General features: G+C 46.8%; 1 long non-coding RNA gene across 3 annotated transcripts in view; it reads right to left on the bottom strand.

Annotated features, from left to right (window-relative positions):
* LOC146798452 (uncharacterized) overlaps positions 1-20,964 on the bottom strand; it is a 199,078-nt gene that overhangs the window by 169,603 nt on the left and 8,511 nt on the right. The window lies entirely within an intron of this gene.

The following is a 20,964-nucleotide window of genomic DNA, read 5'->3' as shown; positions in this document are numbered from 1 at the left end:
GTCAAGAAAGCCACTCCCATGCTTGGGGAAATTTTCTACGCAACTCACATACAGGGATCGGACCATCCCCGCACACATTCACGTCATCGAAGGGCCAGAAGCTGACTGTCTCCTAAGCCTTCCAACTGCGGAACGACTACGCTTGGTGGACATCCTGTATTGCGGGGATGATGAGCTGGATGTGACACTGAAATTTCCAAAACTGTTCTCTGGCCTGGGGAAGATGACTCGCTGCCAGATTCGATTGCATATCAATGACCAGGTAGCGCCCATAGCCCAGCATCACCGGCGGATCCCGTTTCACCTGCAACAAGCCGTTGAACGAGAGCTACAAGATTTGCTGGATGCGGATATCATCGAACGGACAGAGGGACCTACAACATGGGTCTCTCCGGTGGTTGTCGTGCCAAAGAAGGGCGAACTGGACTAGGTTAGGTTGTGTGTGGACATGAGGGTGCCCAACACTGCCATTGAGCGAGAGAGACACCCAGGGCCGCATATCAGTGATATGATTGCGGCACTAAATGGAGCCACGATATTCTCCAAATTAGATCTAAACAAAGGGTATCACCAACTCGAGTTACACGAAAAATCAAGATACATAACGATGTTTTCCACTCATGTCGGCCTGTTCCGGTATAAGCGACTCAGCTTTAGTGTGTCATCCGCGGCGGAAATATTTCAGGAAGCCATCAGGAAGGTCATCCACCACATTCCTAACACTCTTAACTACAGTGATGACATCCTCGTGTACGGGTCCACCACACAGGATCATGACACTGCATTGGAGCGAGTGTGCCATGCCTTGTTGGAAGCCAATCTCACTCTAAACAAAGCTAAGTGTGATTTCCACAAATCCACGCCAAAGTTCTTTGGCCCCATCTTCTCGCAAGCAGGAATGAGAACGGACCCAGAGAAGGTGGCAGCGCTAAATGATACCCCCAGCCCCCGAGATGTAGGGGACGTTTGATCTTTCTTGGAATGGCTAGCTACTGTTCGCGTTACATCCAAAACTATGCGACAATCAGTTACCCGCTGCGGCAGCTCACGAAACAAGGGCACTCGTTTCAGTGGTCAGCGGAGTGTGAACGGGCCTTTAAGGACATCAAGGCAGCTGTGGAGTCTGCCGACAACATGGCATATTTTGATCAAAAGAAGAAAACGGAAATTACGGTGGACGCCAGTCCAGTTGGTTTGGGAGCAATACTGGCTCAATATGAATCAGAGGTAGACCAACACCACATAATCGCGTACGCGAGCAGGAGTCTGACGGAGGCCGAGAAAGCATACTCACAACCAGAGAAGGAGAGTTTGGCCGTTGTCTGGGCTTGCGAACACTTTCACATTTTTGTGTACGGCAAACACTTTACGCTAATCACTGATCATCAAGCTCTTATTACCATATTTGGCAATCCACGGGCAAAAATGCCCCCCAGAATAGAACGATGGGGTCTTCGCCTTCAAGAGTACACATATACCATTGTGCACAAGCCAGGCAAAGCGGAGAATCCCGCTGACTACATGTCGCGGCATCCCAAGGTAACAACATGGTGCAAATCGTCGGTGGCAGAAGAATACATTTGCTTTGTGGCAGACCAAGCACGGCCACCAGCTATCCCGGTCGACGCCATCATCGATGCTACTCTGGAGGACGCCACGCTGATAGAGGTGAAGAGGCGACTGCTACACAATGAATGGAGACATCTGGAAGGTAACGATCAAAACAGCGAGGCTGACAAAACCGAGCTGGCTGCCTTCAGGCACGTGAGAGAGGAACTGTCAGTGGCCCCCAATGGGTTAGTGTTAAGGGACACTCGACTCGTCATTCCCAGAAGGCTCTGTCAGGGAGTAGTCAACTTAGCCCATGAAGGTCATCGCGGAATTGTGGCTACCAAGAGGGCTCTGAGGGAACGAGTGTGGTTCCCAGATCTTGATGAACTGGTAGAAAACACGTTGAGAGACTGTCCTCAATGCCAACTAGTCAGCCGGCCTGATCCTCCTGCACCCCTGCAAATGTCCAGACGACCGGAAGGGGTGTGGCAGCAAGTGGCAGTAGACTTTTTTGGTCCATTCAAGTCGGGACAATACATCTTAGCCATAATGGATGAATACTCTCGCTTCCCCATTGCTCACATCATATCATCCACCCGAGCTTCAAGTACGATACCTGTGCTAGATGAAGTATTCGCGGTCTGGGGCATCCCCATAACGGTGAAAACAGAGAATGGGCCCCCGTTCAATAGTCAGGATTTTGCGGACTTTGCCAAGAATCTAAATTTCAGACATCGCAAAATCACGCCTCTGTGGCCTCAAGCCAATGGGATGATTGAGAGATTCATGTCCACGCTAAAGAAAGCCATTCAGCAAGCAGAGGTGGCCCGGCAAGACATCCAGACAGTGCTCAATGAAGTTCTACGGGCATATCGGAACACTCCTCATTCCACGACGGGGAAATGTCCCGCCACGCTAATGCTGGGTCGGCCCGTGCACACCAGGATCCCGATGACGGAGTGGTCTGACAAGGCCGTGTGGCCAGAATCAGACACGGACGACATTGCTCGAACGGATCAACTCAAAAAGGAGAAAATGAAAGCGTATGCGGACCATCGTAGGAGGGCTGCTCCATCTGGGATCCAGGAAGGTGACTGGGTCCTGGTGAAACAGGAACAGCATAAGAAAACGGACTGTCGTTTTAATGAGACTCCTCTGGTGGTCGTCAGACAAAAGGGGACTATGATCACTGCCGAGTCGGATGACAAGAGGATAACCAGGAACGTGACTCACTTTCAGAAATGTAGTCCCACGGTGCGAGAGTCTCTTGGCAGTGCCAGCCAAAGGGAAACCGGTCCCCGTGAAACTGAGACCAGTGCTCTGCCACCAAGAGCGGAGTTGAACGAAGGAGGCAGTGATCGTCCTGGAGTCGATGGTCGTCCTCGCCGACACATCAAGAGGCCGAGTCGGCTGATCGAGGAACTGTAACTATGTTGATGTTATTTGAGCATGTACATCAAGTATTAGGATGAGCGTTTTGAATTTTGTTAAGAAAGGGGGAGATGTAATGTGGTGCTGATTTGGAAGGGCGCTAGGACCGCCTCGGACAAGGAGGCAGGGAGGGGCGGGACTAGGGAGGGGCAAGGGGATGTCCGGGAAAAGGAACAGTTAGTTAGACGCAGGCTAGCGACGAAGAAGGTCGCGTATAATAAGGAAAGAGTTGAACCCTCACATGTGTCTGCGTGGTACCTCCGCCAACACTACATTTTTACGTTTAACATTTCCATAAAATCATTAGCATATGCAATAGACATGCTCCTTAAACTACATTAGTACATTTATTCCATCCACTTCATCAGCCTTAGAAACATTAAAAATACATTTAAAACGTCAGTGTGGCACACCACTAATGAGCCCTCTATAAGTGAATTACATCATTTATACATTTTCAGTACAATTCTATGCATAATTTGTTAGGCTTCAAATTGAATAGTGTTAATTTCACAAGAACAGGTTAATTGGTTCACATTTCTTCAACACCTAGGTTCACCGAAGCACTGAATAGTATGTGAGTGCGTACTACAAGTGATAACATTGCACTCCTGACAGGTACCTCATGTAGGATACGAATTTCCACTCTATCAGTCTTCTGTTTAGTTCTTGTGTCTTTGGCAAAATGGGGACAAGTACGGCTCAAGAGATTCCCCTGGAGATGTTCTTGCCTAAGAAGTCAAGTAACCAACCTTCAAATGGTAAAACATTGAAAGTAAGTAATGACCTAATGGAAGAGATGAAGTCCATATTTAAACCAACACCCTTCAATCCCGAAGTAAATGGGAAACTCTTGGCAACATTTTTTTAGAATTTTTTTTTTTTTTTTATGGTAAACCAAGGATCCTCCAAGTATCGCTAATGGATGTGTGCAGAGATAGTTACAACAGATGGAGATAGCTAGTGAGTCTGCTCCTTTAAGAAATTCTTGTGATATTTTAGTCCATTGTGAGAACCACTTCGTCATTGTAGCTGACCATGATCAAGACCCTCCCCAGGCCCCATTGACCTGTTAAGCTGCAGCACAGGGGGGTGCCTTTTAACCTGAACGTTGTAAAGGTGGTAGATGCTCTAAATTGAAGGGGCTTAGGGAACATGTGACGTTATTAACATCACAATTTTCATCAATTACCCTTTTGCAGCAATTGCCCCCCTTGATTACCATGGGCAAAAGCATTGTTTACCACGGTCTGGAGGGCAGCTTGGCCCCTCTTGCAGACCATCCCTTCTGCTCAACAGGTTCTTAATCCAACCTCTTGAACAAGGCTACTCCCGGAATGGAAACTGAGCTGCAAAACCCTGGCTTTTCACTTAATTTGCTTGGGCGTTGCAAGGGACCACACATCTTGGAAAGGAGGTACTCTAGCCCTTTTGTGAGGCTAGTAAATCAAGCACCCCAGGCAGTCACATCATATGCCTAGCCCAAATATGAGCATGCCCATAGATTTCCATCAACGGAAATTCCTTCATTCAATGACTTAGGCACTAAGAGACTGGGGTATGGGCAGTGTGGTTTATATGCATAATGTGCCTAAATTCCCCAGAATGACAACAGAAGGATAGGATTCATTGACTAACAAAGTAGTGCAATGCTGCAACATTTTTGTAACTATAGAGGAAGGGGCAACCTCTGGGGCCAGTGGATTTATGTACTCCTGATTCAGAATATGTAGTGAAGCCCTGTTGTTTTGCCTTGCCAAAGATGACTGTATAATGCCTTGCACCGATGCATTTTTGTTATCAATAAAAACAGTTTTTAAAAAACAAAACAAAGTAGTACAATGGTTGCGTAGTATGAGCATATTGAAATCACATTAGTATCACAGAGCTTGGCGGAGGTTTTAATTGCCTGGGAAGTTCGATCATCTTGTACATTTTCTTCCAATAGTAAATTTAAGTTCTTCCCTCCCGAGATCAGGGCAACTTCACGGCAATAAAATTCCACCTTCCATCTGTTTTCTAATGAGACCCCGCCCCAGGAACCCACTTACAGCGAGTGACTCAGTGAGGGAATAAGTGAATAATACTCTGTTCAACAAGTCAATAGTTTTTCTCCGATTCCCCTTGATGAATGGAAGATCCTTTCCTGGAATGTAGCCAGGCTAAAATAAAAACTGCTGACCCAGAATGCGTGTCTTTTGTTTATTCTTTTGACATTGACATTTTTCAAGAAACATGGGGCCTCATGTAGGTAGCCAAATACCGGTCGGTAACGGCCGATTTTCGGTAAATATGCCGTTACCGACCGGTATTCAGACAAGTGAGATGTAGGAGTCCAAAAACCACTTTTCGGTAAATATGAGGCGGTAAATACCGATTCATATTTACCGAATTCCAAAATACCGAATCAGATTTACCGAATACATAATTAACGATTCGGTAAACATGAAGTGGTAAATATGAAGTGGTAAAATTTAAAATGACATGTAGGAGCACTCGGTAATTAAGAAATCCAGGAAAATCGGTAAATAAGAGTCGGTAATTAACACAGATTGAAAGCAGGTGGTAACCATCAACAGTGCAGATAAGCAATCCCAAAATGCAACAGCGTGGACAACATGCCCGCTATGTACGTCATTGCAAGGCGCCTACATCTACAGGCAGCAGGACTGAGGGTTTGGCGACGGGAGGAACGCATCTACAGACAGCGCATCACACTATTCCAGCTGACTGATGCAGAGATACATGAGAGGTACAGGCTACACCCCGAAAACATCATGGCCTTAATCAGGGACCTGCACCCACTCCTGGACCAGCCAATAAGAAGGGCGCACGCCATACCCCCACATGTGCAGGTGCTCTGCAGCCCACATCTGTTGGCATCCGGCAGTTATCAGGTGGTGACAGCTGCGGTGGGTGGTGTATCCCAGAGTTGCCTGTCCCGTTCCTTCAGGAATTTCCTGGATGCCATGATGCAGAGAATGCACCACTACATCAGCTTCCACAACACACAGGCTGCACTGCAGTAAACAAAAACAGACATTTCTCACATGGCACAGTTCCCCCATTTCATTGGCTGCATTGATGGTACACACATCCCAATCTGTCCACCAGCTGACACAGAGCACATCTACAGGATCAGGATGTCCACCCACTCCATCAATGTGCATACCGAATTGAATGATTTTGTGAATGGTCCTGTGGGTGGCACAACCAAAAGGTGGGCGTATGCTATTTACAACGAAGTCTGCAAGTTGTCGCACAGTGAGGCGGCTTCCAGATTGAGAGCTATTGACCAAGCAAACATGGAGAAGGCTTTAGCCGTTATAGATAATAGCTTCAGCACTCTCTCTTCTAGGATTCATACATGAGACAATAGGCACATGCAAGTACACGGCGCATGCAATGTACAAGCCCCGAATTTGGCGTGCGTCCTACGAGGTATCCCAGTGCCTGTGATTACACCTCCTTTCACTCTGCTTGCAAACGGTATTTATTTCATGTTGAATAATGAAGCTTGCTGCGGGATGTGAGTGGGAATCCCGTACATAACTGTCTCGCATAAAGTTGTCTGCTGCAATACTGTTCTTCTTCCACCCCCGCATGTGCGGCTGGATGTTTCCATCTGGCCTTCGATTCCAACCTTGAAAGCAGAGTTCAACAAGTTGAGCAGAATAGAGCGCTATTGTCCCACAAACAGGTGCCTTTGACTTCCTCTCGTGAAACATTTGTCCTTCACGTTGCTAATACGCGCACTGAGGTACAGGCGCCTCTGAATACTGACCTCCCCCTGCATTTCGGCTCTTTGATCCAAACTATTTTCAATGCCTCGTCCACGACCGGCCTGGCTCATTTTTTAACACATGTGGGCTCGGGTCTCGTGACCTCTTTCCAACCTATTTTTGGTGTAATTCCGGCATTTGTTCATTCACTGTTCTCGAGCATCTTTGGAGGTGTCCCGCTGCTCCTGGCGCTAGTGGCAGGTGTGCTGCTTTTCCTTTTCGTACTCCGGAATGGCTGCTCCTTCTGTGCCACACGAGCACCTGTCCCGTCTGCATCTTCTTCGTGATAGGATGCTTGACTTTTATGGTACTCTGCCATTGGCGACTTTGAGCCTGGCTTATGGATTATCCTTCAGGTATTCCTACTTCACCTGCGTACAACCTGTATTACACTGCCTGGATTGTCCCTTTGAATGGCCTCTGGATTTGTGCTTGACCAACATGGTGTCTCCGGTGCCGGATTTCGATCGACTGATGAGGCCCTTAGTGTCTCACGAGTTGTCCTGTTCTGGTGTCCGGATCATGGCGTGTGGTGCGGCGCATGGTATCCTGGGTAAGTGGGACATCTCAGCGGCAGCCTACGACTTCTTGTCCATGAGCTATTTGGAGGAACATTCCGGGTGCCCTCTGATTGTGCTAGAGGCTCCGTTGGTTGGAGAACACGTATGTTCCTTTTCTTTACTTAAGTGGATGGCTGAGACTTTTAGTGGCCCTGCAAACGATTTTTTGTTGGAAGCCGTGGCCACATATGCTGCCTATACATTCATGGATTAACTGGATTGTCGTCCATTGCGCCTGTGCTACTGGACAGCACCCTGGCGCAACATTTATTTCTTTTATTTCTCTTTTTTCTCTTCCTGATGGTAGGCTTGAGTTTTTTACTATACTTGCATTGTGTCTTTTTGGAATTTTTTGCTGCAATTAATTGGACTTTAGGACTTTGGCGCTGCATTGGTTACGCCTTGTTCTGCTCTGACGAAACTGAACTCTGCGTTCTCTCTTTTCTTGCCTATTAAAATTGCTTCGCTCAAGGGGGCGTGTAGTGAGTTCTCCCTGAATACGTACATACATTGTTCAGTTAGCATAACCACGTTGAATGTTATGTAGCCATCTTTTTGTCTTTGCACACGACACTGCGTTTACATGTTCTTTCTTGAATAAACTGCTGACTCGAGACTTCCTTCAGACGAGTGCATTCTGTTGTTCCCATCCCAAGCTCTGCGCAGCGACCTTGGTCTGTACATGCTGTGACACACAGTCTGGAATTTTACACAATGCATGTTTTCCACTCTAGGTTGATCGACCCACTATTTAGCCATGACACACGCGCAGCTGCAAATACCTGACAGTTGGTGCTTTTCATATCACAGACATCATGTTTATTATTCAGACCGAAGACGGGCCTTCCTGCGAGACGGCTCCTGATGCTCCTGTGATGTGATTTCACTGAGCTGATTTTTGAGGTATGGGGTCCCCTATTCAAGCCTAAGCGACCTTCTATTATAACATAATTATGATATTTGCTACTTAGTTAAGGGAAGGTGGTAGTATCCTCGGTATTTTCCGAATCGCTAAATACCACCTCGGTATTTTCCGATTTGGTAAATACCACCTCGGTGTTTACCGATTCGGTAAATACCACCTCGGTATTTACCGATTCGGTGAATTCCGATTCGTGATTACCGAATGTTACCGAATCGGTAACTGTTACCGAATTTTTACCTACATATAACTTAACGATTCTAATTTAACGATTCGGTACGGCTCGGTATTTAAGAAACGGTAAAATTTATTTACCTACATGAGGCCCATGGTGTTTTGACCCTATCTTCAGATCAGGGTTTGCAAACTACTTCTGCAAGGCAATTTCTGGGGGAAAGAAACGCCCTGCTGGCGGTCTTGTAATATGGGTTAAAACGTCCCTTAATTGTTGTCTTAAAAGGCTCCCCTTAAATTCACTTGAGATCCTAGGCCTTCTATTTCAGTTGTTGGAGTCTCTTTACATTTTTAATGTGCATAATAGACCATGTGGCCATAACAGAAAGTTGTGCATATTTATTAGCCTTGAGGAATTTGTTGATTGTATTTTGCCAGGGGGTCTGGCTATAATCTCTGAGGAATTTCATACTACTTATGAACCTATTGATAATTCTGACCTTGGCATCTACAAGGAGGAAGATAAGGCCTGGGTCATACTGCAACTAGATCTAGCACCGCTAAAAAAGAACTCTGTTCTAGCGACTCAACTTCTGGGGCATACATTGAGCCTTGGTCTTGGAGCCTGTAATGGCAGATCCCCCTCAAGTTTTTTATGGAGGACATATTTTTATGCAATATAGCCAATCCAGTAGAATTGATGATATCCTTCTCTCTTTGGAATTATAGCCATATATGGTGAATATGACAGATCATTCCCAGAAGTAAAGGAGACCATAATGTCCTTCAGCTGATAATGAAAAGGTCCCTACTAATAAAATGCATGCATGTGGGCTTTGTGGACAGAAATCTTTCACTCCATTCTCAGACACAAGCTATGGGCCATTAGGGGTAACACGGAAGTGCCTGATGGAATTCTCTCAATTATGATAAGAGTGCATGAGCTAAACTTTCTTCTGGTTAGGTGGTGTAGAAATGGTAAAAAGACAAACAGTTTTTAAATCCAGAAGGAAGGGAACCAGGGCTGTTCTCCTGGCTGCCACTTTCTTCTCATTATATATAAATGACATACAGTCTGATTAAAAGTTTGGCGGTGCAGGAGTGGGGTGGCAGGCCACCGCCCCACTCCTGCATTGCCAAACTCGACCGCCTGCCAGATTAGATGTTTTCTCCTCCTCTGACGGGCGGTCCTTTGATGTTCCTATGGTTGTGCCATTTAAAAAGGCACCACAATGGGAATGTCAAAGCCCATTCCTGCACGGCATGGACTATGAAGTCCATGCCATGCAGGAAAGGGGAAGCATGTGCAAAGGGGGCACACCATGTGCCCCCCTGACTTCATCCCATGGGCCAAGAGCAACCAGAGGGCCCTGTAGGGCCCCATTTGCTTCCTCACTGCCGCCCTAACAAATGCGGTCGCAGTGAAGAAACTTGTAATATGCTAGGCAGTGCCGCAGTTGCACAACCAAGCATATTGCTGCCTCAAGTGTCTCCGTGCCAGAACCAGGGATTGAGGATCCTTGGCGGCTGCAGTGGTCCACTTGCGGTCTGACCGCCACACTCATAATACGATGTTCGGACCACTGGTGTGGCGGTACCCGACCGCCACCACACCTCTACTATGGGTTTGGCGGTCTGATGGACCGCCAGACTCGGAATCAAGGCCTTAGTGAACTTCCTGGACATTCCTAGAAACGAAAAATCATGGCATTCAATGTCCCGACATTCCTGCTTGCGGACGATACAATGCTCACATCTAAAACCCTATCTGGCTGGCATACTTTAGTGGACCTCTTTTTGTTACTCTGTGCCAAAAGGGGTATGAAACTGAATATCAAAAAGAGAAAATGTATGTCTTTTAACCCAACCACACCCAGGAGGTGCAGTATCCAGGCGTACAATGAACTGCACGAGCAAGTTAAAGACTCACTAATAAGTACGACTGGCCTTAGAGAAGAACACACTTAAACTCCAGCAGGAGTCCAGGATGATCCTTATGACGACAAAGAAGACCAAGGCTAGGTCACTCTCCCAAGAAGCTGAGATACTGAATGCTAAGGCCTAGGGATCAGTCATTTATGGTGCAGAGCTTTAGGGCGATGATGCAGCTAAGAACCTCAATGCAGTAGAAAATAAATTCATGAGGGCTTTGATGAACCTTCTACAAAGCACCCTCCCCGTCGACTGGTGCAGTTCTTAGATGTGGGTTGTTTTCCAATAGCTTTAGTAAGCAAACTTAGACCTTACTGTCTAACACAGATTGTGGTCCAATGATGAACTGACAGCATATAGGCACCTTCTTGCTCAATTAATTTGTCTGAATGTCTGGTGGAAAATTCCTTGGCTGAGGTTTGTTAAGGATATAATTTTCAAGTTTGATTTAGCTGCCCTTAGGAACTCGCCTGATGATGCCACCTCTATTCCTAGATCTGTGGTAAAAGACCAGACTAAAGTATTTTTTTGAGGGAAGAGGAATTGAGGAAATGTAATTCGGGCAGCTGGACAGACAGTTTTTTTTAGAAAGTGGTTCAATTCTTCAAGCCTTTTCTAGACAAGATTACTTGTCCCCTAACCAAGCAGTTGCTTATTCCATTTCAGTGGCGTAGCAAAGGGAGGGCGGATTGCCCCAGGCGACACAAGTTTTAGGGGCCGTGGCCTCCCCCCGTTCGTACCTGTGCCGTCCCGGGGAGGCACACGAGTGGGAATCGCCAGCCCCCCACGCTCTTACATGCAGGCAACCTAGGGCCGCAAACTCCGGGGTCTCCACGGGTAGCCAAAGATCTAGCTACGCCTTTTTAGATATGGAGCATTACCCATCAACAGTGTCTTCATCCGTTGAGGACCCAATTCATGCTCAGGCACTTTATGCCCTACTTGTAATCTGGCGGACGAAATCTTACACCATTTCTTTTTCTTTTGTAAAGCCTATGTTATCCCTCACAAGAAGTAGATTAAACCAATGTGTCTTTCATGAGATATTAGGAGAATAGAACATGCGCTGAGAATAATGAGCTCTGATATGCACGAAATTATCTAAATCAGTCTTGCTAAATTCTTATTCTCCGCATGAATTATTCGCAAGAATGCTTCTGTGCTGAGGTTGACCAGTGACCCACTGTGATTACATTGCTTATCCAAGAACTTTTGTTAAGTAGTGCTTTCTTTGCCCTTATTCTAATTATGGTACTTTAGGAGAATGTAGGTGCAGTCTCAGTTGATTGCTGGTGTTATTAATAGTCAGCTCCTTTGCATCCGCACTTTTTTAATACTGTTAATACTATAATGCTATAATGACTTATGTTTTTAGCTTAGACACATACTATGTATGTATTGCTATGAGCTATTTTACTATCGCTGATTTGATCTCGATTATAACGATTTTAGTTGACTGTTTTGATTATGATGCATGAAGTTTTTAGAGATTTATAATCTGAAATAAACTATCTTGATAACAGAAATACAATATTTGTTTGGTGAGATGGCAAGCTGATGTGTGTTTACTAAAATTTAGACTCTGTTCTTTGGAGCATACAGTTTTATTATGAACATGGCAAGCGTATGTTTGGAGGCATTACGCTTATTTGTCTAAGATGAAACTATTGTATTTCATTCTGAAGTGTATGTGTTTTCAGACGCATGCAGCCTTATGTTTCTAACAAAATGACTGCATTTCAGAAATGCTTTTGAAGCTGATATTTGAGCGACAATTCAGCCTGAGTTTGGCGAAAAGGGCAGACAATTCTGACACTTTCCCTCTCCTTTCTATCTTTCACCCTTTCCTGTTCCTTCTCTTCTGTTCTTTCTTCTCCCCTTCCTCTCATTTGTCTCTCCTCTACACTCCATTCACGCCTCCCTCAAGAGGATACAGCGCCAGGGCCCAAGAGACAGTGTCTAAATGATTCGGAGCAGGGGACTTAAAGTAGGCCCCTAACAGGCTCCATTCACCGGTGCCACTGCACCACTGATAGCTACAACCCTCCTCATATGACTGAGAAACAATTAATACAAATAAATATTAGAGGTGGAAATATACTTTAAAAATGGATGTCATACCCACTGGATGTTTATGGGAAACCGGACACATATTGACTCAGATCTATGATGCTCCCCCCACCCCCCTTTGCCAGATGCATTCATAACTGCCATACCCATAGGAGGGGATGAGATACCGAAGTCTGCACCTTAGACAGGGAACACCAATCCAGAACGTAAAGGAGATGAAAGCGCCCAAAAACAGAACGCATAAAAAGATGATGAACGAAATGAAATGGTAGCTACATTTCCTTTGATGCTGTGGCTGATGCTATACGTGTACAATGTTTTTTTTATGATGAACAACTTGTAAAAACGTATTTCTCCACTGAAAACATACCAAGATATGTTAAAAAAAAGTATTTATTGGGGAGAGTGAGCCCAAACACCGTGGGGGTGGGGAGGGGGGTGATTTATAGGGGACGCTTGCCTCCTCATCAAAAATTTATTGAAATATATCCCTAATGCTCATTAAAATCCTCTGTAACTTTGCCAATTTATGTCAAAAATGTGCTGTAAAATGCACAATTTGGCCCTTATCTGTAAAAAAATAAAATAAAAATAAGACCCCGGAGGACATTAGATCAATCGGTACAGATCGAGGCAGGTATTTTCGCTCAATAACTTCAAATGTGCACTTTCACTAGAAACGTTCAGAATAACCTCATTTTAAATGCAATTCACAAAAGAAGACATCCCACAAAGAGGTTTGACAAGCAGTCATAAGCATATTTCGCCATGTAAAGGACTAATCAGTGTGTGAGGCATATGACCATGCAAAGAAACATATAAAAAAACTCCACTATGGTTACATTACATGCTTGAACTTTTGTTTGCATTTTTGATGTGAAGCATTCTCACTGAAAAGCAGCATCCACACAGCTCTTTGGGTCAAAGGGGGGTGCAGCACAAACCACAAAACGCTCTAAATGTGTGAAAAAGGCAGCATTACTGAAGACAGGTGTGTACCACACAAACATGTTTCTTGGCGTTTGCCGTACAAAGCTAAACCTCACTATACATTTGTTCAGCTACCTTGCCTCTTGCCACCAACCCTAAAGTTTCCCCTTTTTCCTTTCCTTGCAACTATTTATAAACCCCCACTCATTCATTAACTGTTGAACTTTAACCCTGTGACCTCCCAAAACATCTACATAACTAAGCATTTCCTATGTTAACTTCCCCTTATTGCCTGCTTCCGGAGTGACTTGTTCCCAACCATACACTTAATCTGTAAACCTATAAAAACTATTTACCAAACACCACGCACCTGCTTCAAGTGACAAAGTACAACTTCCTCCCTAGCGCACCTGTGCCCAACAAAGCTGCCCACACTCCCCAGTTACTATCTCAGCTAACCCAACCCCCCCCCCCAGCAGAAGGGAAGGCAGGGGGAAACATTTTCAGAAATCCGCTGCCTACCCAGAACTACAGCCGGCTGCCGTGTCACCTTACTAAAATGGTGACACGGCATACTAAATTTCCGGTTTTAAGGCCCCCTACTTCCTCAGCCCAAAACAGGAAGCCCAATGAGCCCAACTAGGCGCTGGGCTGCTCCACTGGCCCAAAAGCCAGGGGTAGGCAAGCCTCCCTGTGGTCGCCCACCCCCCCAAAGCTCCATTGGGCCAAAGGTGGGGCGCAGCACAGACCACAAAACGCTTTATATGTGTGAAAAAGGGCGCTTTATTGGAGACAGGTGCACCTCACAAACATGTTCCTTGGCCTTTGCCGTACAAAACTAAACCTCGCTCTACATTAAGTTAAGCTACCTTGCTTCCTGTCCCCACCCCTAAGGTTTCCCCTTTTTTCTTTTCCTGACAACTATTTATAAACCCCCACTCAATCATTAACTGTTGAACTTTAACCCTGTGACCTCTTACCTACCTACCAAAACATCTACCTAACTAAGCATTTCCTATGTTAACATCTCCTTTTTGCCTGCTCCCGGAATTACTTGTTCCCAACCATAAACTTAACCTGTAAACATATTAAAAACTATTTACAATACGCCACTCAGAAAAGTCCATGTCTGCCTCTGACTTTTCTTACCCTCCCCAACCTAGGACATTTTAGGATACCTTTTGATATTCAAACCCCTATCTAACCTCGTTAATCTGTACTAGACATAGCTCCATCCAGAAGCGGGACAATTGCACCACATCATCCCTGAAAAAATATACTGCTGCGTACCTTAACCCCGGATGTTCTACTCTCCCAGTACCCTCCTTATCGCGAAAGCTTCATGTCCCTGTTAATGTTTCTAATGGCTCTGTCTATTGCTGCAGGCCTCTCGTTCCCCCCCTCACTGTCACCTGGAAATGAACTTCGACCAGATGATATAACACCCCCAACACTGATGTTTACATACCAAAAGGTCCCTTTCCATTTGCTACAAACAGAGGGAAGCCCCTTACTCACCTCTAAGTCCTTTACTCCCAGGGGAAATATCAGAATCAGAACCTTTCCTTTTATTAACTTATTAATTGTGTAGTCAATTCATGCAAACTCATGCCACCTTTCCCCTGCCAATTAACTTTAATCTCATCTGTGTCCAGGCCCAGGCACAAACCTTTCCCTTTTTCCAATTCATAGCGCTCCGCCCATTTACAATAAAATGCCCATATCCATGTGGACAGTTCCTCTGTCGCTGACATTGCCACAGCACCTTAAAAGACACATGCGTAAATATGTGCACACTAAGCTGTCCCCAACCCTGACTCTCCCCCTTAATGTATTTTAAAACCGTCAGCTCTCCCTCACCCCAGAAGCATAATCCTGTCCCTTTTCCCAGCCCTCATTTGCTACATCTGTTGTTACCCCGATCCGAAGTGGATAATCACCCAGGGCCTACCTCAAAACAATTATGCTCTACCAGCGGCTGCTCCTCCATTGGGGCGGAGGGGCGTCACCCCACTGCTTTCTCGCAGTGCGAGAAGCAGAAACATAAAATGGTAAAACTACCATTTTATGCTTCTGCTTCTCGCACTGCAAGAAAGCAGTAGTGCCTGGTTGGGGGCAGGCAGGTGGGCAGTCCTGCTCGGGGCAGGGGGTAGTGGCTTGCCCACTATTGTGTGTCCTGACTGTTTGGTCCGCCTGGGGCCGACCAAACCAGTCATGCGCACTCTCCCTTTTTCTCTATATAGGCTGCATTCAGCCTACAAAGACTAAACGGCCTCCCTACAGGCGCCCGGCTGGGCACTGTCTGCACCAATCACCAAGCTGCCATTGCAGCGTTGTGATTGGCTTAGGGGAGGGAGACTACCTGTGGAAAACAAAAACGCAGAACCAGTCAGGAGCAGCAGGATCTGAGGCGGCGGCACATGATCGGGGGTAGGTTTTTTTAAATTTGAATTACCATTCCGCTCCCCCCCATGGACCTGCGCACCCACCCACCCCTCATGCCAGCCGCTACCCAGCTGTGTAACATATAACCTGTCTTAAAGTGCTGTGAGATCGCAGCACAGGGGCTGTATGATGCGGAACGCACCGCGAGGCTCAAGGATAGCGTGGAACCTGCCTGTAAAGCGCATTGAGGTCTGCGGAAAGTACTGTGATAGTTGGGGTCAGAAGAGGGCGTTTAGCATTGAATGCAACCGTAAAGGGCCATGACATCTGAGGATAGACGGAGCTGTCTGTATGGTTTGTCCATATAGTGCTGTGAAGTCTGAGGATAGTAGTGGCTATATAATGAGAACCGTTGGATAAAGTGCCGTGATTCTGATGACAAAGTGAGCGGTTCAACATTGCACGCACCTGTAAAGCGCAATGCGATCTGGGGATAGAAGGAGCTGTATGATATAGCACCTGTCAATGAAGTGCTGTGAAGTCTGAGGACATAAGGTCATGTGTTATCACTGAATGTCTCTGTACAGAGCTGTAAGAGCTGAGGATTGAAAGAGGTGTCTAATGCAGGACCTGTCTATAAATTGCTGTGAGGACTAGGGGTAAAATGGGGAACTAGGGGTAATGAGGACTATGTCTGCAAAGCGCTGTGAGAACAAGCCGCGCTGTATAATGTGAAACGTGTAAAAGATGGGGCAGAGGGCTGGGGTAAGAATACACAACCGTCCTACTGCCACCCCAAATCCCATCTCCAGAAACATTAATTATAGTATTGTAAAGCATCCAAGACCATAGGTGCACCCACTGCCTCTGTAAGGATGAGAGAAGTACAGTTTAAGCCCCTAGACAGTGCCTTGTAGTAAAGAGCGCTACACAGGCATACTTATCCAATAGGTTCACCTCTGCTATCCTTGGAATAACACCTGTTCCTATCAAGTTACACTTAGTCACCGGGGAGCTCAGTTGCCCAGGACGCTCCTAGCACTATTTGAAGGCTGTGGTGGCCCCTTCTAAAGTAGTGTAGAGTCTCACAGTCTGGCTACTTCGCTGCTGTGGCATGAAGTGCCCGGGGCATGGGCATTTGCTTTGCTGTGAGGGTCCCCCATCTCTTTGCTGCAGTCACAGACGAGGTGACCGAACATGACCTGTGGCCCTCTGAGATGAAATTCAATGTGGCTTGCGTCAACAAGTGTGAAAATGTTCTGTTGTTTCTCTCCCATCGTGCGTTTTCTATTAAATTCCACGAGAAAGCATGACTCTTTATAAATCAAATGCATGCAGGGGTAAACGCCCTTCTGTCAGAGGGACGTAAGTGTCAGTCAGGGCATCAAGTGATCTTATGCCCTGCTGTGGGGTAGGGGCAGTGTCTTTACGGGCACTCTTTGGCTTTTGACCTTCTGTGGGTTGAGGCTGGCATTAAAGCAACCCCTCTGTGCTCAGCACGTGCTCTGCGATGGCAGCAGAGTTCACCGTAGTGAGTGTTTATGTCCTGCTCTGCGACGGGGTTGGGGTGGGATCAGAGGACACTCTGGGTTTATTATGGCTTCGTCTGGGGTGTGGTTGAAGTCAGAGGGCATACTGTGAGGTAAGGTCCTACTCAAAGGGTGAGCTGGTTAGAGGGGACATCTCGTAGGCTCGGTCTTTCTGTAAGTGACTTTTGGGTGTGCAGGGTTGGATTGGGATCCAAAATTGGCCCACATCTGCGGATTCCATCTTTTTTCAAAACACAGCTTCAGTATTTTAAGTGTTTTAAAAGGGGGGGGGGGGTCTATAAAAGAGTCATGTTTTTTAACTTCACTGAGATCAAACAAAATATTGCCAGGACTCTTTGTGCACGGATTAGCTCACAATGGTGAATCACCCCTGAATGCAAGTGCTCAGGCCCCCTGCTGAATCTGTATATATTAACGGGCTGGCCAACAAGAGACTGGGAATGACACCTCCACCCCGTTTGTAAAAGGGTAGTAGTAGAGGCCCATCTGCCTACAGAAAGGCTGCTTAGGCCCCCCACTGTGCCGGTGGCAGCATCTGAACTGCACAGACACAGCCAAAATCGCACAACCGGCTGGCCAAAAAAGCAGCCCACATCTGGAACTCGGATACCGGCCCATTGCCCCAGTGCCCGCCTTAAAAATCCAACCCTGGGTGTCAGAGAGCAACATTCTTTGGGCTGAGGTCGTGCTGTGGTGTGGGTTTAATGTTCCATGACATAGGCCCAGCTCTGGAGTGTGTCTGATGTCCAAGGGTATCCTGTTGGTCTCGTGTCAGTGGGATATTTGGGGCTCATGTGTTTCTCTTGCCCTTTCTCTTGAGGGCCAGACAGGACCCCTGCTTTAGGAACGGACTGGAGGAGCGGATGCGGGATAGTGGGGCTTCCCCTGGAATTTGACCTTTGGCACCAGAAGATAGTTGCCCAAATGCCACGCCACGCTGGGTACTCCATTCACATATATAGTGGTGCATCATGTTCGTCACCCCATAGCCAATCTGCCCCACCCCTCTTTTCCACAAGTGAAACGCATCCCCTTTGTTCCAGGGGTGCCCGTAGCTCGTTCAATCTTTCCGACTTTTCTTCTCAGGGACACCTATATTTGGAATCCCAGACACACCTATGTAAACAGCTGCGCGCATTTACATCAACATATACAAAGATTGTCCCCTATAGCTCATAAAAATTGGCAATTCCTTAAATGATTAATAATAAACCGTAATGCTTTATTAACCTTCCTGCTTCCTCAAATTTCCTTGAAAATGCACCATTTGGCCACTCTTTTTTCAAATTTTTCTCAGGGAGAGAACCCGTCTGAACCCCCCGTAGGTTGTTCGGGCTCGCTCGCTACACTCGCTTCTGCCGCAGTGCAGTACGACAATAATTTTATGCCTCACCACTTTCAAATGTCACCAGCCGCCACTGTGCTCTACGCATAACCCGCAATAGCTGCGCTGCTGACACCATGTTGCCCGAAAACCTGCAGAAAAAACTCCCCCTTTCTTTGTCCGGCCCACTCTTAAGATATGCAGCCCCACATCACTGGGCATGCTTCCCCAGCGTCTGTCTGATCCCCTTGCCCCATCATTCACCTGTCTGTCCCCTCCTACCCAGCAATTCCAGAACTCAGAAAAGCCCCAGAGTACCTCCATTACGTCAAGGTGTAAAACCATACTTTATCCCCATAAATCCTGCAACTCCTCCGAATGACGTGTAACAGGCTTAACACTAAAACCATGGCCACCTGTTGCCTCACTCGTGGCCCAGCCCTCTTCTCTCTGCCCCCACCCTCTAAAATGCGCCTGCCTAGTTCACCCACCGAGGGGGCATACCCCCACCACAGCTTCCACATGAAAGCCATCCCTGCCAGCGTGCCCACAGTAGTGACCTCTAACAACCTCTGTCAATCCTTGACAACATAAACTGTACAGCAAATACTTCCCTTTCCCACCTATCTGATCTCTTCTGAGCCCCCCTCTAAAAATTCCCACCATGCTTGTTCCTGCACTCCATGGGTAACTACCACCAAAGACCCTACCTGGCTTGGCACAAAATATTGTGCTTCAAACAACTTAATACCAACTTTCGCATTGGCTTGAGTACCTGTGTTGCCCCTCTAAAAATAACCCTCTTGTGCACCCACTCCCCTGTCCCCATAAACATTTCGCCACATGTGTAAATCTCCTTCTTCCCTGCTGACAAGCGGATGTCCTTTTGTGGCAACATAAGGCCCGCTAATGACCTTCCCAATCTCCTACAAAGTGTCCTTCCTGTCCGTACCACTCTACATGCAAATTTAAGCTGTCCTAAAGGCACCTGTACCTTTCTAACCATCACTTCCCATCTAGCCAGCATGTCGTCTATCACCATCACTGTTAGACCTGGCACCTTGGCGTGAGTCTCCCTTCCACTTTTTGCTGATGTGCCTCATTGTGTTTTGTTGGTGTTAGCTGCTCAGAGCACTGTGACACTGCTGATCAGTGCCACAGTGCAAGTGCTCCCTTTTAAAAATGTATACATTGATTGGTGTCCATGATTGGTTCATTTGGTTTACTGTCAGCCCCTAGTAAAGTGCACCAGGAGTGCCAGGGCTTGTAAATACAAATGCTGCTGGTGGGCTTGCAGCACTGGTTGTGCCACCCACAAAAGCGGCCTAGTAAAATGTGTCTAGGATCTGCCACTGCAGAACCTGCGCGCAGTCTGGTACTGTCGCGCTGACTGCGCAAGTGCACCCACTTGCCAGTCCCTAAACCTTCCCTTAACTACATATTAGTCACCCCTCTGGTAGGCCCAAGGGCAGGGTGCATTGTAGGCATAAGGTAGGACATGCCCTGATGTGTGTGGCATGTCTTAATAGTGAATTACAGCCATTTTCGTTTTTCACTATTGAAGGCTACCTGCTCTCCATAGGCCAGAATGGGCTGCTGGAATTACTACACCCTGTAATCCCAGTGGACTCATAGAGCATGGTAGAAAGTCATGTTTAGTATGCCTGAACTCAGAATAATAAAATACTTCTTTTAGTAAAGTTTATTTTAATATCCTGTGTTTGTAAATACTACTTTTAGAAAGTTAGTATTTACTGATCTGGCCATTCAGTCCGCCTCTGCGCTGTGTGTGTGTGTGTTCTGCCTAGCAACAGTAAGGAGCAGGGTTGGGGAAACCCCAGAGACAGGTTGGCTGCCAGGTGGTGGGTAGAGAGATTACACCAGGATGGGTGGGAGGAGTACACCCTGACTCTTGAATAGACCTGTGCTCTGCCAGCACAAAGCCGGCGCCGCCCCCTGTGGAGCGGCTGATGTCTCTGCCCTGCTGCTGAAAGGAAAGCGCAGAGTCACCACAACAAAGTGCTCCAAAAACTGGACTGAGCCAGGCCCAGGCCCCCTGGCGCTAAAGAACAAAAGAATTGGTGTATAAAAGTAGGAGCCTGGCTCCTAAGAAATTAGATCCTGTTTGCGTCAAGAAGAAACTCTGCCTGAAGGAGAAGGACCTGGAGAAGCTGAAGGAGGAATACTGTCTCTCTGCCTGAGAGACTGGCCTGCAGTGGGTGCCTGTCTGCTGGAAGGAGAAAGAAAGCCTGAAGAAAAAGACTTGAACTCAACTTGTGCCTTTGCAAACACTCTCCAAGGGCTTGCGTGTGAACTTGCCCCCTGATCTGCGCCCCAGGAACAGTGGGCGCTA

Source organism: Triturus cristatus, chromosome 9 (genome assembly GCF_964204655.1).
Source record: "Triturus cristatus chromosome 9, aTriCri1.1, whole genome shotgun sequence".
Lineage (NCBI taxonomy): Eukaryota > Metazoa > Chordata > Amphibia > Caudata > Salamandridae > Triturus > Triturus cristatus.
This window is presented reverse-complemented; position numbering and strand designations above follow the sequence as displayed.